Consider the following 26318-nt stretch of genomic DNA (forward strand, 5'->3'; position numbering starts at 1 on the left):
ATTGCTCATTATAAAAAGAAGAAAATCAGTTCAAAAAAGGTATACAGATAATATGAGAATTCTAATATCAGATCAGAATTCCATAAAGTCAAATTTTAATTGAATATTCAATGTCTAATATGACTAGAAATTGAACAGTAGAATGTACAATTGGTTTGCCTATCAGGATCTTATGTTCATGACTCTTCAGATATAACCCTGCATTTAGTAATTGTGGATGGCCCAGAGGTTCCTAAACTCTTATAAGTGACTTTCCACATATCTCTTAAAGTGGTGGGACAGGACTAATTTCTACTCTACTGTACTAGCTGAATATTGCTACTGAGAAAATACTATTAATAGTAGTCAAAGCTACTCTCTTTTTAAAACTTAGAAATAACCATCTGTCAGAATGTCAACACTTTTGTTGAAAAATAAAGGGAAATAATGAGGCTACAGCAAACTTCAGACAAGTATTTTTAAAAGCCACAAAAATGTGGGATAATGAGTGACTTTAAAATTCATTCATTCAACAATATTTATGGACAACTATTATGGAGCACGAATACAAAGAGTTCTGGGAATATACCAGAATACAAATAAACGGGACTGCCATTTTTAGTGAGATGTGTTCTAAGGATAAAAAGAAAAGCAGTTACTCTATTGAACTTCACTGAGTGGGATCACTGTTTGTATTAATATTGGTATTACTATTTTGAAATTTATTTATTGTCAAAGGAAATAAGTAAATTATTTTTTCTAGGAATAAGATTTTTGATATAAGTTAATATAAACTATTACTAAATAATCTAGTATAAACCTTAGTACATACAGGCACACACAAAGACATTAGTTTACTTTCCATTGGTAGGATAATATCATAGATTGTGACTTTAAGTCAGACAAAACTGTAGAAAATGTTCGAAGCTCAATTGGATATAATTGTAAATGTCAGTACAGTAGTAAAGCAAAGTAGTTGGAGGTATAAAAGAATGCAACAGTTTATCAAATTCTAAGGTCTTTAGTCTTAGATTGAAAAGATATTTACATATTTAAGAATTCCAACAATTTTATAGGCCAAAGTTCCCATTTTAGTGGAAAATTTTCCAACATGTAAGTGGCTTTACTCATCAAATTTCAACCATAGACATCAGTTTCTTGGAATGTGCTTGACTAAATATTTAAAACAATCATACCAATGAAAACCACCAGAAATGGTATACAAAATATAATTTGAAAGTATTCCTAAAAGCACTGAAGAGCCAACACAGGAATAAATAATTTTCAGGCCAAAATCTCAGTACGAGAAAAGTACAGAAGGCAGCATAAAGAGACAGACAGTAAATATGAAAAAATAATTAAGATACATGGAGGATAGAATGATAAGGTCTAACACACACATAATTGGACTTCCAGAAATAGAGGAGATGGAGAATGTGATGGAGGCAATGTTGTAAAAGGTAATTCTTGAGACTATTGCCCAACCGATGAAAGATACCAATCGACTGATTTAAGAAATACAACAAATCTCAAGATTAAGAAGAGAGGAAAGAAACTCACATTGACAGAAAACTAATGACAAAGAAACTACTTAGAAGCAGACCAAGAGCAAAGACAGATCACTATCAAAGGAGATGCAAGTAGACTGACAGCCGACTTCTCAACAGCAAATGTGGAGGGCAAAAAAACATATCCTCAATGTGGTGGAAGAAAACAGCTGCCAAATTATAATTCTGTACACAGTGAAAATATCTTTTAAGTGTGAGGGCAAAATAAAAAAGTATCACTTTTGGCATCTACTATAGATGTAGTGCAGACTGTAAGGAAGTCCTAAAGAACTGCACAGAGATGCAGGCCAAATATCTCAGGCCTCATATTGTGGACTGGGAGGCCATTGGGTTTTAGTATGTCCTGTATATTTCTCAATGATCTTTGCTTGCTCTTGTAACTTGTTATCACTTGCCAGGAAAAAATGCTTCCTCTCATACTGCATGTCCTTGACTTGATAGATGGTTACCATGTGACTTTTCCCTGTGTTATTCAAAGAGAGCACTGTAAACTTGGTGTGCTAAGATGGAGAGATATCATTCTACAGAATAAATCTGCCTGCCCTCCTCATCCCCCAACAAAAAAGCTACATGTCACAGATACTGTTGATTCAGAACTTGGAAGACAAGTAAGAATCATGTTTTACTTGGCTTGAACGAATAGTGTGACCCTTTTCAAAAGTCAGTTATAAGTGGGCTTTACAAACGACTCTTTAGAAATTACTAACCGAGGTTCTATTTTAACAGAACATCACAGAACGTCTTGCCATGTTATAATATTTTGCTATGCTCAGCTTGCTTCTTAATTCAGTGTACTTAAAAGAATCAATCCACTGTTCCATTTCTGGATTTAAATTGCGTGTCTGGAAAGGCCAGTCAAGGAACTGGGTGTACAAGTGGTAGAGATTCTGCATTGCGTGTGCTTGCTTTGTTCCTTCCTGTATGAGGCTTTTTAGTTAATAACAACATCTTCCTCAAAGCCTGGTGTCTGAGGTCTTGCAATAGACACCAGACGTTTCTGTAACAATTCATCAAAATTATTCTTGAGAAGAGAAGTTTAATAAGCCCATGATATAGCGGCTGAGACCCCAAGGTCTTCAAGGGAAAAAGCATAATCTGCAAACCGCCTTCAAAGGAAGATGAGTTGTGTGACTGAAGAGACCCTCATTTTGCCCTGACAAGGTAGCTGAGGTGAATTCCTCTGTATAGTGGAAAGGGGTGAGAAAAGAGGGGTGTGTATGAGAATCTGGGAGTGAAGAGAAGAATGAGTGAGGATCAGGATGCAGATTAGGAAACAAAAACAACCAAACACCTTGGGAGAATATATTTACTATTCTGGGGTGAGGGCTCTTAACCAATTCTTTTTTCTTTTCTTTCTTTTTTTTTTTTTTGAGATGGAGTCTCCCTCTGTTGCCCAGGCTGGAGTGCAGTGGTGTGATCTTGGCTCACTGCAACCTCTGCCTCTTGGATTCAAGCGATTCTCCTGCCTCAGCCTCCCTGAGTAACTGCGACTTCAGGTGCCCACCACCATGCCATTAATTTTTTTTGGATTTTTGGTAGAGATGAGGTTTCACCATGTTGGCCAGGCTGGTCTCCAACTCTTGACCTCAGGTGATCCACCCGCCTCAATCTTAACTTTTTATGTGCCATGTCGCCCTTTGGCAGCCTGGTAAACATACAGATCCCTTTCCATGCAGAAAATAAAATACATAGGTTTACAAAGCAAATATAACATTGAAATACAGTTATCAAAATATAAAAAGAAACAAATTTGAGATATAATAGTATATGCACTTTGTTATTAACACGTTACATAAAAAGATCTAGAAGTGGGTCTAAAGGCCACCATATAGTTTGAAGTAGTGGTGAGCATAGATAACATATTTCCAGATACGACAACTGTAATATGATATTTTAAAAAACCTGTGGTTTCTGTTGCTGAGAAAGCCACAGCTACAGCTCACATGGTTGCCTATTTTAATATCAGAAGCAAGTGCTTAACTTCAGTATTTTTGTCCAACCAAGGTCATAGACCCTAGATAGAGAACTTCTGCTGTAGGGATAATACAAATTTCCTCCTTTCCCGTGTTAAGTCTCTAGCAAGTATTACACTGAAAGGCAATGCTTCCATGGGAGCCGATTCTCTTAGGGTGCCTAGTCTCCTGCCAACTCTCAATGCCAAGGCATTTACCAAGGGCTCTGTGGACCATGATGCTGGCCTGTGGTAGATGGAGTTGGGACCCCTGCTTGTGGTCTTGCACACTCATAATCAGGTGACTCATTAAAAACACACAACGAATATCTGCTTAAAAGAGAAATGCACTTAAAGACCAGGAAACAGTAGATTAAATATTTTCCCTAAAGTGTGTTAAGAGCCTATAACAGGAAGGCTAAAAGGGGTGATTCCTTCCACCTCTTCCTATCAGTGCGGCACTTTTAACATCTCAAAACATTTTTCTGTCCATTATCTAATTTGTTTTTCACAACCACCCTGTGGTTGGCAATGCAGCTCTTATTCTTTTGCTTCTTCTTCTAAATACACACACACACACACACACACACACACACACACACACACACACACACATATATCTCACACAAATTCAATATGGAATAATCAGTAGTATTTCTGAAAAGACAACTATTCCATGCTAAGAGGGAATATTTAAACGAAATGAAATATTTAACATATAATCTCCCCTTGCTGCTAAAGAAGAGAAAAGACAGTACTAAGTGCTTATTAAAGGAGAACACATTTTTGGAAAGTAGGTGCTTATAAAAAATTTAAACAATACAGAAACATTGAAGAGACTGCTTAAAAATTTTCCCTCCCCCTAATAAAAATACATCAGAGAAACTGTATCAGACAGAGCCCAGTTAAGGGACAGAAATAACTACAGTTATTTAAACATAGACAATTCAATCTACAGAATTATTAATTAGGTCCAAAGTTGTTAACGAGGTAACTGGAAAGGTAGAAAGATAATCAGAAGGCAGGGGTCCGCAAACTACGACCAGTGGGCCAAATCCAGCCCGCACCTATTTTTGTAAATAAAGCTTTATTAGAACACAGTCATGCTCATTTGTTTATATATTGTTTATGTCTGCTTTTGTGCTGTCACAACAGAGTTCAATGGTCTCAACAGAGATTATATGGCTTCCAAATTCTAAAATATCGATTATCTATCTAGCTCTTTGCCAGAGAGGTTTGCTGACCCCTGCTCAGTACCGAGGTATCAAGGAGGTAGTGACTGTAGAAAGTAGCTTCTACTTCTACTTCTACTTGCCTGTGTAAACAAAGGCATAGGGCTGGAAACTCCTAAAACTTAAAAGCTTGGAGGAGTTAAAACTCAAGACTCTGGGGAGGGGCCACTGTTGGCTGCTGAGGGTGTCTCTTAGGGAGGGGAGGCCTGCAAGTGCAGGAAAGCTGTGGCCCATTTCCATTTGAATGAGTGAAGAAAGAAAGCCCAAGAAAACTGCATTAGAGCAAATGGCATGGGCTCCAGTTCTACTTGAAGAAGGAATCTCAGCACTGGTTTAAAAGAAAGAAGAGAGGGTAGCAGGACATGGCAGGGGAAGGGCATTCTTGCTTAGGGAATGACTTAGAGAGAATATGCAGTACAGGAATAGAGCTTGGAAGAGAGAATGAAAGCTCCTCAGACCCCCATGCTCAGGTCACTGCCCACACAGGTGAAACTGTGATCTCTGCACATGGCCCCGAGGTATCAGTATTTTCTTTTTTTTTCTTTTAAACAAACACCTAATGTTTACTAATAAATTAGTACACTTGGCCGGGCGCGGTGGCTCAAGCCTGTAATCCCAGCACTTTGGGAGGCCGAGACGGGCGGATCACGAGGTCAGGAGATTGAGACCATCCTGGCTAACAAGGTGAAACCCCGTCTCTACTAAAATACCAAAAACTAGCCGGGCGAGATGGCGGGCCCCTGTAGTCCCAGCTACTCGGGAGGCTGAGGCAGGAGAATGGCGTGAACCCGGGAGGCGGAGCTTGCAGTGAGCTGAGATCCGGCCACTGCACTCCAGCCTGGGCGACAGAGCAAGACTCCGTCTCAAAAAAAAAAAAAAAAAAAAAAAAAAAAAAAAAATTAGTACACTTGAAGACATTTTTCTGATATCAGTCCTTCACCACCACCAAACCCCACCCACACAAAGGGAGTCCACACCACCTTTGCTTTAGAATCTGGCAACTGATCATCAGAAGGTACATTTATAAATGGGAGCATAGTTGCAGGTATATCGGACAAGGGTTCTTACAGCTGCAGCCATTTTTAATTAAAGTAATTGGTGAAGGAAGCAAGGTATCAGTCCTTTCGAAAGCTCTCCAAGTGATTCCAGCTTGTGGCCAAGGCTGAGACCAATGCTTGAAACCGTGAAGTGCGTGTGCTCAAGTTCAGAGAAGTGCTTCCTCTCCTCTCCCTGCCTCACTCGTGGAGTCTTCCCATATTGGAAGGAGTCCATTGTTTTTGGGCAGAGGTGGCTGCTTCTGTATCTGGTGGGCAGGTGGCAATGGTTGGCTGGGAAGCAGCAGTTCTGTATCCCCCAAAAGCAACCTCAGGCATGCCTGTTTCTGGTGCTGAGGCCACCGGGGTGAGAGGGCTTTCCCCGGGCTACTTGCTAAGAGCAGTGTGGCTCCTTCTCTCGTGTCCCCAGCGCTGTCAAGCCCCGGAGTGAAGCTCCTTTCAGAGCAGCAGCATTTGTGTAATGAAGGCAAAATAAACCTTCCTGCATAGGAAAACTATGCAAGAGGAAGCAGGGGCAGCCAAGTCACAGGCGCAGGTAACTCTGAATGCAGGACCTGAGAGAGTGGATTCGCCAAACTGCACAATGCTGGCGTCTTTGTCGGCCTCACTGATGCTTTCCAGCCAGGAGAACACATGGAGCGATGGACTGAAAAAGCAAACCTGCTTCTTCCTTAAATTTTTTCTTTTCCCCACAACAGAAGTGCTATATGGTCATTGTAAAACAAACGTTTTTAGGGAAAATACTGAAAAGCACAAAGTAGAAAATGATTATCTGTCATTCCTTCCACGACCTAGATATAAGTACAGGTAGAATTTTGGGGTACTCAGCCTGAACATTCAATGCATACATAAAATATAATACAGACATAGCAAAATTTGCATCCTGTTTTAAAAATATAATATACCTTGAGCATTGTCAACTGCACTATTATTTTTAATGGCTTGCTGGTTCTATCATATCACACAGCTTTATTTAATCATTTCTCTGTTTGTGGACACCTGGGTTGTTTTTATTTTTCATTCTCCATAAATAATACCACAGAAAACATCCTTATAGATAAGTCTTGATGCACTCACTTGATTATTTTTAAGTTCTTCTTAAGTTCCAAGCTGTGGGCTTGCATGCCTTCTGCCTGGAGCTCTTCTGCCTCCAGGCTCTTTACTTAGTTAACCTTTGTTTATCCCTTCAAGTCTGCTCTTAGGATGTCAGTTCTTCCAGGAGCCTTCCTGACCTCAAGGCTAAAGAAATAGCTTTCTTTACACATGGATCTTTTGGTTATAAACCTTGGTAGCACTTTACTCTTTTCCTTTACGACACTGACACATTTATTTCTGTCTTGTTTCCTATCAGGCCCCCAAACTTTGAATAGTGATGGGTGGATATCCAAGCATTTGCTGATTGGATATGTACGTATGTCAACCTTTCTTTTTTAGACAGAGTCTCTCTCTGTCACTCAGGTTGGAGTGCAGTGGCATGACCTCAGCTCACTGCAAACTCCAGCTCCCGGGTTCAAGCGATTCTTGTGCCTTGGCCTCCCAAGTACCTGGGATAACAGGCGTGTGCCACCATGTCCAGTTAATTTCTGTATTTTTAGTAGAGACCAGGGTTTTGCCATGTTGGCCAAGCTGGTCTCGAACTCCTGACCTCAAGTGATCTGGCTGCCTGGGCCTCCCAAAATGCTGGGATTCCAGGCGTGAACCACCATGCCCAGCCATACATCAACCTTCCTAAGCTGAGATTTTAGGTATCTTTTCATCTCCCATAGAGGCAAAGTTGTAGAAGACTGATTCAGCCTCTGTTTCACTCACAATCCCAAGGCTTCAGTGAACAGACTACAGGTAATGAAGCCAAGACCAGGGACAGATCACTCCAAACATTAGTTAGCTAACTGTGCTTATTTGATGGCCACAGTCAGCTTCACCAACCCAGCCTAGTAAGCTCAGAAAGCATGCCTTGGTTTCCCGAAGGACAAATTTACCTTTACTAGAGGAAAATATCTGTCTATCCATCCATCCATCTTGTATAGATTCATTATATTTCCTTCCTTCCTTCCTTCCTTCCTTCCTTCCTTCCTTCCTTCCTTCCTTCCTTCCTTCCTTCCTTCCTTCCTTCCTTGAGACAGGGTCTCATTCTGTTTCCCAGATTTGACTGCAGTGACACAATCATGACTTGCTGCAGCCTTGACGTCCCAGGTTCAATTGATTCTCCCAACTCAGTCTCCTGAGTAGCTGGGATTACAAGTGTGCATCACCATGCCTGGCTGATTTTTGTTTGTTTGTTTGTTTGTAGAAACAGGGCTTTGCCGTGTTGTAAGGAGGCTGGTCTCAAACTCCTGGGCTCAAGTGATCCTCCTGCCTCAGCATCCTAAGGTGGTAGGATTATAGACATGAGCCATTGTGCCCAGCCTTATATATTATTTCTTTACTCAACAAGTATTTACTGAGTGTCTACCATGTCCCAGGCATGGTTCAAGGTTCCGTGAAAATGGTGGCTAAATCTCTTTCCATTTGGAGTTTATAGTTCATATAGTATGTGGAAAGCAGTGTGCTATCAGTTTAGAGAATATCCACTGAGTAAAAGATATAGTTCCTGCTCCCAAGGAACTTACAGTCTACTGAAGATTTATGGCAAGCACCCAAGTAGCCATGCCACTAGTTGAAGGTGATATGAGAACTGGAAACTAAGAATTATGGGAGAGTAAAACATTTCCTTCTTGTCTATGGTTTCTGAAGGAACTTCTATGTCTGTATACAATTTCAACCCTTGGTCCAGTGGTGGGAACAGCATTCAAGCTGAGAACGGACAGACTGTCTGCTCAAGTTGGTCCCTGACCACTGAATAGCCTAACTGGGAGACATTCCCCACTAGGTGCAGACCAACACCTCACACCTCACACGGCAGGGTGCACCCCTGAGACGAAGCTTCCAGAGCAAGAATCAGACAGAATCAGACAGCAACACTTGCTGTTCGCCAATATTCTATCTTCTGCGCCTCTGCTGCTGATACCAAGGCAAACAGGGTCTGGAGTGGACCTCAAGCAAACTCCAACAGACCTACAGCTGAGGGTCCTGACTGTTAGAAGGAAAACTAACAAACAGAAAGGACACCCACACCAAAACCCCATCAGTACATCACCATCATCAAAGAACAAAGGCAGATAAAACCACAAAGATGGGGAAAAAGCAGGGCAGAAAAGCTGGAAATACAAAAAATCAGAGCGCATCTCTCCCTCCAAAGGAACGCAGCTCATCGCCAGCAATGGAACAAAGCTGGACAGAGAATGACTTTGATGAGTTGAGAGGAGAAGGCTTCAGTCAATCAAACTTCTCAGAGCTAAAGGAGGAACTGCGTACCCAGTGCAAAGAAACTAAAAATCTTGAAAAAAGAATGGATGAATGGATAACTAGAATAATCAATGCAGAGAAGACCTTAAAAGAACTGATAGAGATGAAAACCATAACACAAGAACCATGTGATAAATGCACAAGCTTCAGTAACCGCCTCGATCAACTGGAAGAAAGAGTATCAGCGATTGAAGATCAAATGAATGAAATGAAGTGAGAAGAGAAGTGTGGAGAAAAAACAGTAAAAAGAAATGAACAAAGCCTCCAAGAAGTATGGGATTATGTGAAAAGACCAAATCTACATCTGATTGGTGTGCCTGAAAGTGACAGGGAAAATGGAACCCAGTTGGAAAACACTCTGCAGGATATCATCCAGGAGAACTTCCCCAACCTAGTAAGGCAGGCCAACATTCAAATTCAGAAAATACAGAGAACGCTACAAAGATACTCCTCGAGAAGAGTGACTCCAAGACACATCATTGTCAGATTCACCAAAGTTGAAATGAAGGAAAAAATGTTAAGGGCAGCCAGAGAGAAAGGTTGGGTTACATACAAAGGGAAGCCCATCAGACTAACAGCAGATCTCTCGGCAGAAACTCTCCAAGCCAGAAGAGAGTGGGAGCCAATATTCAACATTCTTAAAGAAAAGAATTTTCAACCCAGAATTTCATATCCAGCCAAACTAAGTTTCATCAGTGAAGGAGAAATAAAATCCTTTACAGACAAGCAAATGCTTAGAGATTTTGTCACCACCAGGCCTGCCCTACAAGAGATCCTGAAGGAAGCACTAAACATGGAAAGGAACAACAGGTACCAGCCATTGCAAAAACATGTCAAAATGTAAAGTCCACCAATGATAGGAAGAAACTGCATCAACTAACGAGAAATATAACCAGCTAATATCATAATGACAGGATCAAGTTCACACATAACAATATTAACCTTAAATGTAAATGGACTAAATGGTCCAACTAAAAGACACAGACTGGCAAATTGGATAAAGAGTCAAGACCCATCAGTTTGCTGTATTCAGGAGACACATCTCACATGCACAGACACACATAGGCTCAAAATAAAGGGATGGAGGAAGATCTACCAAGCAAATGGAAAACAAAAAAAAGCAGGGGTTGCAATCCTAGTCTCTGATAAAACAGACTTTAAACCATCAAAGATCAAAAGAGACAATGAAGGCCACTACATAATGGTAAAGGGATCAATTCATCAGGAAGAGCTAACTATCCTAAATATATATGCACCCAATACAGGAGCACCCAGATTCATAAAGCAAGTCCTTAGAGACTTACAAAGAGACTTAAACTCCCATACAATAAAAATGGGAGACTTTAACACCCCACTGTCAACATTAGACAGATCAACGAGACAGAAAGTTAACAAGGATATCCAGGAATTGAACTCAACTCTGCACCAAGCAGACCTAATAGACATCTACAGAACTCTCCACCCCAAATCAACAGAATATACATTCTTCTTAGCACCACATTGCACTTACTCCAAAATTGACCACATAGTTGGAAGTAAAGCACTCCTCAGCAAATGTAAAAGAACAGAAATTATAACAAACTGTCTCTCAGACCACAGTGCAATCAAACTAGAACTCAGGACTAAGAAACTCAATCAAAACTGCTCAACTACATGGAAACTGAACAACCTGCTCCTGAATGACTACTGGGTACATAATGAAATGAAGGCAGAAATAAAGATGTTCTTTGAAACCAATGAGAACAAAGATACAGCATGCCAGAATCTCTGGGACACATTTAAAGCAGTGTGTAGAGGGAAATTTATAGCACTAAATGCCCACAAGAGAAAACAGGAAAGATCTAAAATGGACACTCTAACATCACAATTAAAAGAACTAGAGAAGCAAGAGCAAACACATTCAAAAGCTAGCAGAAGGCAAGAAATAACTAAGATCAGAGCAGAACTGAAGGAGATAGAGACACAAAAAACCCTCCAAAAAATCAATGAATCCAGGAGGTGGTTTTTTGAAAAGATCAACAAAATTGATAGACCGCTAGCAAGACTAATAAAGAAGAAAAGAGAGAAGAATCAAATAGACACAATAAAAAATGATAAAGGGGATATCACCACCGACCCCACAGAAATACAAACTACCATCAGAGAATACTATAAACACCTCTACACAAATAAACTAGAAAACCTAGAAGAAATGGATGATTTCCTGGACACTTACACTCTCCCAAGACTAAACCAGGAAGAAGTTGAATCCCTGAATAGACCAATAGCAGGCTCTGAAATTGAGGCAATAATTAATAGCCTACCAACCAAAAAAAGTCCAGGACCAGATGGATTCACAGCCGAATTCTACCAGAGGTACAAGGAGGAGTTGGTACCATTCCTTCTGAAACTATTCCAATCAATAGAAAAAGAGGGAATCCTCCTAACTCATTTTACGAGGCCAACATCATCCTGATACCAAAGCCTGACAAAGATACAACAAAAAAAGAGAATTTTAGACCAATATCCCTGATGAACATCCATGCAAAAATCCTCAATAAAATATTGGCAAACCGAATCCAGCAGCACATCAAAAAGCTTATCCACCATGATCAAGTGGGCTTCATCCCCGGGATGCAAGGCTGGTTCAACATACGCAAATCAATAAACGTAATCCAGCATATAAACAGAACCAAAGACAAAAACCACACGATTATCTCAATAGATGCAGAAAAGGCCTTGACAAAATTCAACAGCCCTTCATGCTAAAAACTCTCAATAAATTCGGTATTGATGGAACGTATCTCAAAATAATAAGAGCTATTTATGACAAATCCACAGCCAATATCATACTGAATGGGCAAAAACTGGAAGCATTCCCTTTGAAAACTGGCACAAGACAGGGATGCCCTCTCTAACCACTCCTATTCAACATAGTGTTGGAAGTTCTGGCTAGGGCAATCAGGCAAGAGAAAGAAATCAAGGGTATCCAGTTAGGAAAAGAAGAAGTCAAATTGTCCCTGTTTGCAGATGACATGATTGTATATTTAGAAAACCCCATCGTCTCAGCCCAAAATTTCCTTAAGCTGATAAGCAACTTCAGCAAAGTCTCAGGATACAAAATAAATGTGCAAAAATCACAAGCATTCTCATACACCAGTAACAGACAAATAGAGAGCCAAATCATGAATGAACTCCCATTCACAATAGCTTCAAAAAGAATAAAATACCTAGGAATCCAACTTACAAGGGATGTAAAGGACCTCTTCAAGGAGAACTACAAACCACTGCTCAGTGAAATAAAAGAGGACACAACAAATGGAAGAACATACCATGCTCATGGATAGGAAGAATCAATATCGTGAAAATGGCCATACTGCCCAAGGTACTTTATAGATTCAATGCCATCCCCATTAAACTTACAATGACTTTCTTCACAGGATTGGAAAAAACTGCATTAAAGTTCGTATGGAACCAAAAAAGACCCTACATTGCCAAGACAATCCTAAGCCAAAAGAACAAAGCTGGAGGCATCACGCGACCTGACTTCAAACTATCCTACAAGGCTACAGTAACCAAAATGGCATGGTACTGGTACCAAAACAGAGATATAGACTAATGGAACAGAACAGAGCCTTCAGAAATAATACCGCACATCTGCAGCCATGTGATCTTTGACAAACCTGACAAAAACAAGAAATGGGGAAAGGATTCCCTATTGAATAAATGGTGCTGGGAAAATTGGCTAGCCATAAGTAGAAAGCTGAAACTGGATGCTTTCCTTACTCCTTATATGAAAGTTAATTCAAGATGGATTAGAGACTTAAATGTTAGACCTAAAACCATAAAAACCCTAGAAGAAAACCTAGGTAATACCATTCAGGACATAGGCATGGGGAAGGACTTCATGTCTAAACACTAAAAGCAATGGCAACAAAAGCCAAAATTGACAAATGGGATCTAATTAAACTAAAGAGCTTCTGCACAGCAAAAGAAACTACCATCAGAGTGAACAGGCAACCTACAGAATGGGAGAAAAGTTTTGCAATCTACTCATCTGACAAAGGGCTAATATCCAGAACCTACAAAGAACTCAATCAAATTTACAAGAAAAAACCAAACAACCCCATCAAAAAATGGGCAAAGGATATGAACAGACACTTCTCAAAAGAAGACATTCATACAGCCAACAGACACATGAAAAAATACTCATCATCACTGGCCATCAGAGAAATGCAAATCAAAACCACAATGAGATACCATCTCACACCAGTTAGAATGGCAATCATTAAAAAATCAGGAAACAACAGGTGCTGGAGAGGATATGGAAAAATCGGGACACTTTTACACTGTTGGTGGGACTGTAAACTAGTTCAACCATTGTGCAAAACAGTGTGGCGATTCCTCAAGGATCTAGAACTAGAAATACCATTTGACCCAGCCATCCCATTACCGGGGATATACCCAAAGGATTATAAGTCATGCTGCTATAAAGACACATGCACACGTATGTTTATTGCGGCACTATTCACAATAGCAAAGACTTGGAATCAACCCAAATGTCCATCAGTGAAAGACTGGAGTAAGAAAATGTGGCACATATACACCATGGAATACTATGTAGCCATAAAAAAGGATAAGTTGGTGTCCTTTGGGACACGCAGCTGGAAACCATCATTCTCAGCAAACTATCTCAAGAACTGAAAACCAAATACCGCATGTTCTCACTCATAGGTGGGAACTGAACAATGAGATCACTTGGACACAGGAAGGGGAGCATCACACACCGGGTCCCATTGTGGGGAGAGGGGAGGGCAGAGGGATAGCATTAGGAGATATACCTAATGTAAATGACAAGTTAATGGGTGCAGCACACCAACATGGCACACGCATACATATGTAACAAACCTGCATGTTGTGCACATGTACCCTAGAACTTAAAGTATAAAAAAAAAAAAAAAAAAAAAAAACAAGAGTGACACCAGACCTAGGTTGGACAGGTAGTTGCTGCGCAGATGTCCTCACAGAAGCATTTTTTTGTGTAAGGTTGCGATGGCCTTTGTGCAAGGTTGTGGTTTTTGCAGTCTTTTGTGATAGTTCTTGTCATCAGGCTTTCATGCTTGAGAACCTCCCTTCGTGAACTTCCTTGGCTCTGTATGCCAGAATTTTTAACACAAGTGACTCCATTTTGATTCTGACAACTTTCACAGAATAAAATGGGCTGCAGTGAGAAAGAATGTAGCCTAAGTGAAGACAGACTTAGGAGATGGAGCATCTGGAGACTTTTTATTCCATAGTCCCAGTTGTACTCGCAGCCAGCTATAGCTTCTCCTTTTTTTGGTTTTGCTTGCTCAAAGCTTTCGTGTATTCCATTGGCCAGTATATTGACTTTTGATACTTATTAGTTAAGGTTGCACCTAACCAAAAGACACTTTTCTAAATTGGAAGGCTTTCCGGAGCAGGTGACATTTGACCTGAATCTTAAAGGTTTCACAGGACTTAGATGTTTTAAGTTTTGCCTTTTGGTCCAAGCCTGAACTACAAACAAACAATCAAGTCACATTATGATTGTTTTGTACTTAAAAAATTAAAATAATCTTTCCCCCAATAATATTGAAAGTATGAAAATGTCAGCCTGAACTCCTTAAAAAAAAAAAAAATCAAGTCACATTTTGATGGTCGTTTTGTACTTAAAAAAATTAAAATAGGCCAGGCGCAGTGACTCACTCCTGTAATCCCAGCACTTTGGGAGGCCGAGGCGTGGGGATCATGAAGTTAGGAGTTGAGACCAGCTTGGCCTACTAAAAATACAAAAATACAAAATACAAAAATACTACTAAAAATGCAAAAAATTAGCTGGGCGTGGTGGCAGGCGTCTGTAATCCCAGCTACTTGGGAGGCTGAGGCAGAAGAATCACTTGAAACCGGGAGGTGGAGGTTGCAGAGAGCCGAGATCACGCCATCCCACTCCAGCCTGGGCGACAGTGTGAGACTCCGTCTCAAAAACAAAAAAGTAAAAATAATATAGAAAGTAGGAAAACGTCAAATAATACAGAAAATTTAATGTTTACCCCCATCACCTCATAGTCCTCATAACCCTCCAGAAATAACAACTGTTAATTTGGGATGATCATTTAATAAACAGTGATCTATAGTCTGCTGTTTTCTCAATATAAGCATTTAAAAAAGGTTTTTGGTTTTTGAAAAAACTTTACTTGGAAATAATTTCAAATTTACAAAAAATTGTAAAATTAAAAATAGTACAATGAAAAGAAATCCTACCTAGATGTGTCTTATTTTAGTTATTTATTTATTATTTATTATTATTTTTTCAGACAGGGTCTTGTTGTGTCACCCAGGCTGGAGGGCAGTGGTGTGATCATGGCTCACTGCAGCCTCAAATGGGCTTATGTGATCCTCCCACCTCAGCTTCCCAAATAGCTTGGACTATAGGTGTGTACCACCATGCCTGGCTAATTTTTTAATTTTTTGTAAAGTTAAGGTGTTACTATATTGGCCAGGCTGGTCTGAAACTCCTCCTGCCTTGGCCTCCCAAAGTGCTGGGATTACAGGAGTGAGCCACTGTGCCTGGCCTCATCTTATATGCATTTTTTATTGTTCACCTTTGAGTCACTGGAAGGCAAATTATATACATTATGGACCTTTACCTCTCAACTCTTTAGGGTAAGTATCCTAAGAATAGGAGTAATCTGTCACATAACTACAGTGCAGTTGTCACCTTCATAAATTTTCACTGACTGATAGAATAGCATTATCTAACTTATTGTCTATATTCCAGTTTTTTCAGTTGTTCTAATAATATCCTTTATAGCATTCTTCCCTTCTGGTATATGATTTAATGTAGGGTCAGGTATTGTTATTATCTATCACATATGCACAGCCTCCTTTAATCTGGAACTTTTCCACAGCCTTCCTTTGTATTTTACAATATTTACATGTTTTTTAAAATAGAAAGTTCCTTGTTCTTTGTTTCCCTGATATTTCCTAGTCATTAGATTGATTATATTCTGCATTCTGTGCCAGAGTACTGCATAGGCGATGTGTCCTTTTCAGGGGATAACTTCTGGAAGTATAATTTAACTGCGGGAAAATGCATGAATCTTAAGTGTACAGCTTGATGACTCTTTGCATATTTACATACCTGTATAACTAACAAGATCAAAATCAAGAATATTTCCATCCGCTCAGGGAGTTTTGTTGTACTGCTTCTCATAAATGCCCACTCTCACCTCTCCACCAAAAGGTAGCCCCTCTTCTTCCTTCTAGCATCATATATTAGTTTTTCATGTTTTTGGATTTAATATAAAATGAATTATACAGTCAGTATTATTTTATGTCTGTCTTCTTTTTTTTTTTTTTTTTTCTGAGACAGAGTCTTGCTTTGTTGCCCAGGCTGGAGTGCAGTGGGATTATCTCGGCTCACTGCAACCTCTGTCTCCTGGGTTCAAGTGATTCTTCTGCCTCAGCTTCCTGAGTAGCTGGGATTACAGACTCCCACCACCACGCCTGGCTAATTTTTGTATTTTTAGTAGAGACTGGATTTCGCCATGTTGGCCAGGCTGGTCTTGAACTCCTGACCTCAGGTGATCCACCCACCTCAGCCTCCCAAAGTGCTGGTATTACAGGCATGAGCCACCGTGCCTGGTCTGTCTATGTTACCTCTTTCAACTAATATGATGTTTTTGAGTTTCTACTATGTTGATGCGTAGATCCACAGTTTGTTTTTTTCCTCTGCCATTTAGTATTCCATTGCATGAATACATTGCAGTTTATCTGTTTGCCTTTTGCTGGAGAATGTTTTCAGTTTTTGGTCATTATAAATAAAATTTTTGTAAAAAACCCTTTATAAGCCTTTTGTGGATATATATTTTATATATCGTTGTATATCTACTCCAGTGTTGGAATCGAATTGCTAGACCATACAGAAAGCTTATGTTTACATTTTAAAGGAAGTTCTAAATAGTTCCTGAAAGTGCTTTTACCATTTTAAACTCATAACAGGTGTTTATGAGAATTCTAATGGCTTCACATTCTAACCAATGCTTGCAGTACTCAGCCTTTTTATTTTGGTTCATTCTGGTGATAATATAGTAGCATCTCTTTGTGGATTTTCTTTGCATTTCCCTGATCAATTTTAAGCATCTTTCTATAAGCTTTTTGGTCACCTGGATAGCTTTTTTTTGTGAAATGTCTTCTCAAGTCTTTTGCCCATTGTGTTAATTGGGCAGTATGGTTTCTGTTGTTGATTTCTAAGAGTTCTTTACATATTTTGGATACAAGTTATATTATGTATGTGTATATATTATATATATTTATGGTGAATATTTTCTCTCAACTTGTGGCTTCTTTTAATTCTTTTAATGGTATCTTTTCATGGACAAAACTCTTTCACTTTGACCAAGTTCAATTGTTATTAAAAAAATAATTGCAGCTTTCACATTTCACATATCCATCTCAAATTAATTTTTGCATATGGTGAGAAATAAGAGCCAAGTTTCCGTCCTGTGTAGGTTCTAGGCCCTGCCTCTAGCAGGGCTCTGGACTCTGAGCCCCACATGCTGTGGGTGTCTCCACTCTTCAGCCTGGCCCAGCTTCTCTCACTGCTGCGACTGCACGGCTGGCCAGCAGATGTGGTGGACACAGAGGGTTAGCTCTGCATTTAAAGCTCTTACAGATTCCAATCTCTCTTGCCAGCCCACAGGTTGTTCTAAGCTCAGCTAGTTTCTCCTCATTTTTGTAAAGTCCCTGTGCCTATGGCAGGCTGGATTCTCCACATACTCAGCAGACCAATCTAGGGAGGAGAGCAGCCTCTGACCTCTTTTCACCTAGGAGGCCTTCTCCACCAGCACTCTGTTCCTTTAGACTTCTTTGCTTCCACAACTCTCTGATGTCATTTACAAATATATGATGGTTTTTTAGCTTATTTATGCTTTTCCTAGTTGTTATAGTGAGTGTGATGACCCATTGCAACTGTCCACATAATCACTGAAAGCTAGACACATAGTTCCATGACTTTCAACTACTGCCTATTTTTATTTTGAACCAGAACTTGGCTAATGAATCCCAGACCTTTATCTCTGGTTATCCTAATGTTTCATAAGCCTCTTAAATGTACATATCTGAGATGGGATTCATCATCTTTCCCTGTAAAACAGCTGCTACCTGGAATTTGCTGTCTTGGTGAACACCATTCCCAGCCACCTAGTCACCCAATTCCTGAACTTGTTGACTCCTTCTCCCTCACCACCCACATCAATGAGTTACTAATTTCACTGGAATCTATCTTGGAAACCTCATATATCTCAATGCCTTGATTCCCCTGCCACTGCGCTGCTCAAGGCCCTCACGTCCCTGGTCAGGAGAATTGCAATCTCTTCCTAACTGAACCCTAGTCTCGGTCTCTCTCCTTCTCCTCACATTATTTTCCTTACCACCTGCAAACTGACCTTTTGACCAGGCACGGTGGCTCACGCCTGTAAGCACAGCACTTTGGGAGGCTGAGGCAGGTGGATCACTTGAGGTCAGTTCGAGACCAGCCTGGGCAACATGGTGAAACCCTGTCTCCACTAAAAATACAAAAGTTAGCCAGGTGTGGTGGCATGTGCCTATAATCTCACCTACTTGGGAGGCCGAGGCAGGAGAATTGCTTGAACCCGGGAGGCGGAGGCTGCAATGAACCGAGATTGCATCACTGCACTCCAGCCTGGGTGACAGAGACTCAGTCTCAAAAAAAAAAATAAAAATAGGAGTGATTTTTAAAAATAAATGTCTTTTTGATACACAGAAGTAGCTAAAATAAATACACATCTCTTTGAATATTCATACGTGATTGAGTCACTCCAAGGCTTTAACATTCCTGATAGCTCTCTTAATTTTCACAGAATAAAGTATAAATCTTACAGAAGTCAAAGTCCCTCCTAGCCCAAGCCCATTTTCCTAGTCACATGTTCAGTTAGTCCCACATTGATGACTAGGGGCCAGTGCTGTGCAGCACGATAGGGTGGGGTGCCATTCACATTGTATTTCTATATGAATGGCAATGCCATTTGTGCCACTGGAGTTTTGCAGTGAAATATCTCAGTTATTCTCTAGCAGCTCCGGATTGCTCTCGGTTCTCTGAAAATAAAATGTTCGTTCATACCTTTTCACTGTTTTCTCAATAACCTTCCTTAGTTTCACCACTGGCAAAATTCCTCTTTCTACTCCAAGAGCCAGCTCAGGTGACTCATGACCTTTTAGGATTTTCTGTAGCCACTTAGCCTATCCAAAATAATAAGTTATTCCATTATTTGGGTTCCGTTATAAATGCCATTCCACATTGTATTACCGGTTTGGTTTATATATCTAGCTCTCCTGCTAGACAGTCGGATTTTAGGGGGAAGTTTATGCAGTCGAGCACCCTCAACTGTTAGACTGAGTACATCTTTGCTAATTTGAGTTGGAATTAATATATTTGGACAGGATGTGACCTGATTGTTGAGAGCTTTGAACATCAGTTTGTAGAGTTTGTATTCTATACAGGAGACAATGAAGAGGCATTAGGATTGGGGCTGGGCAGGCAGGAGCTGATGAAATGGACTCTGCCATGCTTAACAAAAACAGGGCAGCATCAAACAAAGAAGATTCTAGGCAGGAAGGGCAGCTGGGTCGCCTGTCCAGCCTGCAGCCCTGGATGGTAGTCTCCCTCAGACACTGTGAACGGGCATGTGAAAGCCCTCTTCCTGCAGAGGAGAGCAATTAGCAATTTCAGAATTGACCCCATGTCAGCTTTTAATTTTAATATCCAATTTAATGTTCCAAATGTTGGTTTGTTTAAATCATCCCATAAGCACATTTGCTGATGTTTCCTTTTTATCCCCCCCCTTTTTTTTGAGACAGCTTCCCACTGTCACTCAGGCTGGAGTGCAGTGGCACAATCACAGCTCACTGCAGCCTTGAATTCCTGGGCTGAAGTGAACCTCTCACCTCAGCCTCCCAAGTAGCTGGGACTACAGGTGCACGTCACCATGCCCAGCTAATTTTTAAATTATTTCGTAGAGACAAGGTCTTGCTATGTTTCCCAGGCTGGTCTCAAACTGCTGGGCTCGAGTGATTCTCCTGTGCTGGCCTCCCAAAGTGCTGGGATTACAGGTGTGAGCCACCGCACCCAGCCTGTAGATTTTTTTTTTTTTTTTTTTTTGATGGTAGTGGCTAGGCTGGTTCTAGGTGTAAACAGTAGCTTCTTTATGACAGGCTAAGTGTTCTGCTTCTGGGCTGGGATATGTGAAGAAATAACCCTTCAGCTCTAGGGCAGATATATGTCCAGTTTCTGCTTTACCCCCCATCTGACTTCCTTTTCCTCAGCTGGAACCCACAGACCTACCTACAACAGGACTTTGGGCCCATCCAGGCTGGACATGGCAGGGACATGGCAGCAACGTATTTTTCTACAGAATCAGGTCATCCTTGCAGCTCCTTTGTTTCTTTCAATTTTCCTTATTTATTTTCTTTATTTTCCTCATGGTCCTGATTTTCTACTTCATTAACTTTGTTATGTATTCTTCTGCTGAAAACAACATCAGATACATTTTGGAAAAAGGCAGGCTATAAATAAAACCAATAAAATAAAATAATAGCATGCCTTGAAAAAAATACATGTTTATTATAGAAATTTTATGAAATGTAGACAGATATAAAGAAGAAAGTGAGAATTATTCTTTTAGAGAACACTAGTATTAACATTTTGGCATGTACCTTTCTGTATTTTTACATAAAATTTATATATTTGTATATTATACTTTATATGTTGACATACAGACATTATTATGGTTTAAACATCCTCTCCAAGACTCATGTTGAAATGTAATTGCCAGTGTAATAGCATTAAGAAGTCAGACCTTTAAGAGGTGATTAGATCTGCTATCATGGGTTGATTAATGCCATTATTCACTGGAGTGGGTGAGTTATCATGGGAGTGGGTTCCTGATAAAAGGGATAAGTGTGGTCCAATTTCCTATCTCTGTCCCTCCCACTTGCTTGCCGTTCTGCTTCCCATCATGGGATAAATCAGCGGGAAGGCCCTCACCAGATGCTGGCACCATGGGCTTAGACTCCCCAGACTCCAGAACAAAGCACCAAATAAATTTATTTGCTTTATAAACATGTGATATTTTTTATGAGCAGCACAAAATGGACTAAGATAGATATAGATATATATACACACACACATTGATTAAATATGCAATAACAATAAAATGATTGATTAAATATGTAATTACAAATTGATTAAATATGTAATAAAATAAAGCAATCATAAATACTGTATTTTATGACCTGCTCAAGTCCCATATATAAAATAATGTAGTATTTGCATATAACCTACTCATGTCCTCCCATGTACTTTAAATCATCTCTAGATTTTAATAGTACCAATATAAATGTTATATAAATACATAGCTGTTATACTGTATTTTTAAAACTGGTATTATTTGTTATCTTTTTAAATTTTTTTCTGGATATTTTTGATTGGACATTGGTTGAATCTGAGGTCTCGAGCATGTGGATATAGAGGGTTAACTGTATTTCATGCTACACAATAATTTAAGAAGAACTTGATTAGATCTTTAATGGAGCTCAGAAATTAGATGATAAAACATCTGAATGAGGTGGAATTGGAGGCTGCAAAGCTAAGGAAAGAAAATGAGGAATAAAACACTATCACTATAAGAGTAATAAATTAAAACCAGAAAGGAATATAATAATCATGGCTGAAAATAAAATCATTGAAATTCAGGAAAAGCTAAAGATAATTTTGTTGAACATAGGCTGGGTGTGGTGGCTCATGCTGTAATCCTAGCACCTTGGGAGGCTGGGGCAGGTGGAGCACAGGGATTCAAGACTAGCCTGGGTAACATGGTAAAACCCAGTTTCTACAAAAAATACAAAAATTAGCTGGGCGTGGTGGCACATACCTGTAGTCTCAGCTACTCAGAGGGCTGAGATGGAAGGATAGCTTGACCCAGGGCTTTGAGGCTACAGTGAGCCATGATCACGCCACTGCACTCCAGCCTGGGTGACAGAGTGAGACCCTGTCTCAAAAACAAAACAAAACAAAACAAAAAACTTAAATGATGTATTTACTTATTTTTGAGACAAGGTCTCATTCTGTCACCCAGGCTGCTCACTGCAACCTCTGCCTCTCAGGGTCAGGTGATCTTCCCACCTCAGCCTCCTGAATAGCTGGGGCAGCAGGCATGCATCACCACAACTGGTTGATTTTTTTTGTATTTTTTTTTTTTTTTTGAGAGGAGGTTTTGCCATGTTGCCCAGGCTGGTATCCAACTGCTGGACTCAAGCAACTCCCCCTACTCGGCCTCTTAAAGTTCTGGGATTACAGGCGTGAGCCACCGCACCTGGCCAAAACTTAGATGATTTATAAAAAAGAATAAAAGAAATAGAGAAAAAGATGATTACAGCTATGGAATAGCAATAATAATAATCAAATGTTGATAAACATGAAGTAAAGAAGTCAATGAATAGAAAAGTTATTAAAAGATTTCATAGAAGAAAAATTTCTCTGGAATGAATATCTGACTTTGATGTAAAAGACAAACCATATTGTGGAATAAAATTGGTCCAGATGGTAGACTCTGAAATGTATCCTTTCAAATTTATTGGAGAAAGAAAAAGATAGGCATTCTTTAGGATTATTCATGCAGAATAAGCAAGTCTTTTGAACAAGGGTCAGATTATTATGAGACTTTCCACAGCAATAATATAGTCAATAATATAGTCAATGGAGGAATGTCTATAATTATGAGATAAAGTATGAAATAAAACAAAACATCAGTAATTATGAAACATAAAAAAATCAGGGAATAATTACTTTAGAGCCATTCTGGAAGCAAATAAATCAGCTACTTTGTGGTAAAATTCCAGTAAATCAAGAGACAAGTGGAGACGCCTTAGAAAAAAAAAAAGCAAACAAAACAAGTGGATCAACACATGTAAAAATACAGTGAGATAATACCCAGAAAGTTCTGAGGTAAAGAGTGTGACAAGAATTTTATAGCCATGTTGATTTTCTAGTAGAAAGGGTAGGAGTGTCTCTCTGTCCTCCAACGTACACTTGTGGAAATTTGCATTTGGTGCTCAGACCCAAAACTGTTGCAAAACAGAGCTAAAATTCTCTAATGCCAAGCAGGAGCTCTGGGGGCCCTTTTCCTTGAGACCACTGCGGTTTCTGTGCCATCTTTTATTCTGGTCTCAGTATCTCTACTACTTCGATTTCTAGCCCGTCCTGCTTTGCCAATAGAAAAAGCACAATAGGTCGTGTAGGGATTTTGCATGATATTCATGAATGAGGTTAGACTGTAATGTTACTTTCTAATAATGTCTTTGTTCTGTTTTCAAATTAAAGTTATGTTTGCCTCATAATACAAGTTAGAGTATATTATTTTTATTTTACAATCTTTCTACAGTTTAAGATGGGAACTAATTTTTTTTTTTCTTTTGGATGGAGTCTCTCTCTGTCACCCAGGCTAGGGTGCAGTGGCAAGATCTTGGCTCACTGCAACCTCCACCTCCTGAGTTCAAGCAATTCTCCTGCTTCAGCCTCTCAGGTAGCTGGGATTACAGGTGTGTGCCACCACACCCGGCTAATTTTCATATTTTTAGTAGAGACAGGTTTCACCATGTTGGCCAGGCTGGGGTTGAATTCCTGACCTGAGGTGATCCACCCACCTTGGCTTCTCAAAGTGCTGGGATTACAGGCATCAGCCACTGTGCCCAGCCAAGATTTGAAATATATATTCTTTAATGTTATAATGTAGTACATGTTTCAGTTGTGAGCTTCTGTATTAATTGTGTAGTAGTAAAAACAAAGTCTGATGTTACCAGTGGTTTGAAATTTACTGAGATTTATTTTACGGCCTGGTACAAAGCCAATTTTTACAAATGCTTCATTTGTACCTCATCTGTTCTCTCTGATTATTGATTCCAGAGTTATATACACATGGCTATTAAACCAAGACTGTTTATTATGTTGTTCAAATTTTCTATATCCTTACTTTTTAATTTAATAAAAAATTAAATTTTGTCTTGAAACCATACATTTCTTAGATCGGCATCTTAAAATCTCCCACTATGATTGAAAAATTTTTATTTCTCCTAGTAGTTCTGTCAAACTTTGCTTTCTGTATTTCAAGCCCATGTTATTAGAATCCTATATATCAATTAAGTAAATTATAACATTATTTCTTAACTTCTAAAGTTGACCAATATGTTTGCTTTCCATCCCAAACAATGCAGGACCTTGGGCCACCATCATTCCAATTATGCCCTTCTTTCCTTACACGCCTTTTCCGTCATATGTTTGTATTGTATCTTGTTTTACTTTCTCCTCATAAGACATTATTATTTTTTGATATTCATTTATTTGGTTTTGTAGTATACTCCCATGGTTCAAAATACAATATGTGAGGTGAAAATTCAATAAAAATTTCTTTCTCCCACCACTGCTGACTACCACCTCACCCCACAGAAGACTCGTGTAATCCTCTGGTATTTCTTAGTATTCACACAATTATGGATATGAATTCTTATTTTTCTACTTTCACATACAACAGTCAGCATAATGCAAACACTTCTGTACTTTGATTTTTAAAACTTAACAGTATATCTCAGTGATCTTTCACATCAATATATAGGATTGTCATCGTTCATCTTTGTATAACAATATTCCATTGTATGGGTGTAGAATAATTTGTTTAATGAGAGCTTTATTGTTGGAAACTTGGGTTGTCTCCAATCTTTCTAATACAAACAATGATGTAATGAATACTCTATATTGTAGTGAACACTTGTCAGTTTCTACGAGGGTGGTTAAATCTGCGAAATGAATTCCCAGAATTAGTGTTGCCAGGCCACAGGGTAAATGCCTTTTTAATTGCACAGATTTTGCCAAATTGCCCTTGTGGATTTGATTTGCTAATACTTTGATAAAAAAATTTTGCATCTATGTGCATGAGTGAGATTGATTTATAATTTTAATTTCTTACCATCTTTTTGGTCATTTTGTGTATCAGGATTATGTTTGCCTCAAAAAGGGAATTTGGGATGCTCTTCCCCCACCCCCTGTAGAGTTTTTATAATATTGGCTTTATTTTTTTCTTAAATAAGTCCATCTGGGCCTGAAGTTTTCCTTGTGGGAAGGTTTTAAATTACAGTTTAAAAATTTTAATTGAATTATATAGTCTGACATTACCGAACAAAAAAACTGAGGCCTCATTATAGAAAGATACTTTGAAAAAAAAAAAAAAAAATCAGGCTGACATGATTTCTGTCAGCTCAGAGAATTAGTTGACAATAGTAGTTAAGAGCATAGTCTGAAACAAGGCCAACTTGGTTTGAATTCTGACTCTGACATTTACTAGCTGTGTGGGAAAATTATTTAAGTTTTCTGGTTCAGTTTTCTTGTGTGTAAAATGTGCATAATAGTAATGCCTACCTCATTGTGATTTTGAAGATTAAACGGGTTAATGTAAGTAAAGCACTTCTAGGTACATCATAGACACAAATAAGTACTAATTTCCATTGTTGAAGGTATCATCCCACTGTATTCTGGTTTACGTTGAGAAGAGTCTTGTAACGTAATTTTTGTTCCTTTGATAGTAATTTATCTTTTCTTCCTGGCTACTTTTATAATCTGCTCTTTGTTTTTGGTATTTTCTAGTTTGATTACGATGTATCTCAGGATGTATTTCTCTATCCTCTTTCTTCTGAAATCTGTGGTTTAGAGTACTCAATCCGTTCTAGAAAATGCTTACCTTTTATTTTATTTTATTTTATTTTATTTTATTTTATTTTATTTTATTTTATTTTATTTTATTTTTTTTGAGACGGAGTCTCGCTCTGTCGCCCAGGCTGGAGTGCAGTTGCCGGATCTCAGCTCACTGCAAGCTCCACCTCCCGGGTTCACGCCATTCTCCTGCCTCAGCCTCCAGAGTAGCTGGGACTACAGGCGCCCGCCACCACGGCCGGCTAGTTTTTTGTATTTTTTTTAGTAGAGACGGGGTTTCACTGTGTTAGCCAGGATGGTCTCGATCTCCTGACCTCGTGATCCGCCCGTCTCGGCCTCCCAAAGTGCTGGGATTACAGGCTTGAGCCACCGCGCCCGGCCTATTTTATTTTTTCAAAGATTGCTTCTGCC

Source organism: Rhinopithecus roxellana, chromosome 14 (genome assembly GCF_007565055.1).
Source record: "Rhinopithecus roxellana isolate Shanxi Qingling chromosome 14, ASM756505v1, whole genome shotgun sequence".
NCBI lineage: Eukaryota > Metazoa > Chordata > Mammalia > Primates > Cercopithecidae > Rhinopithecus > Rhinopithecus roxellana.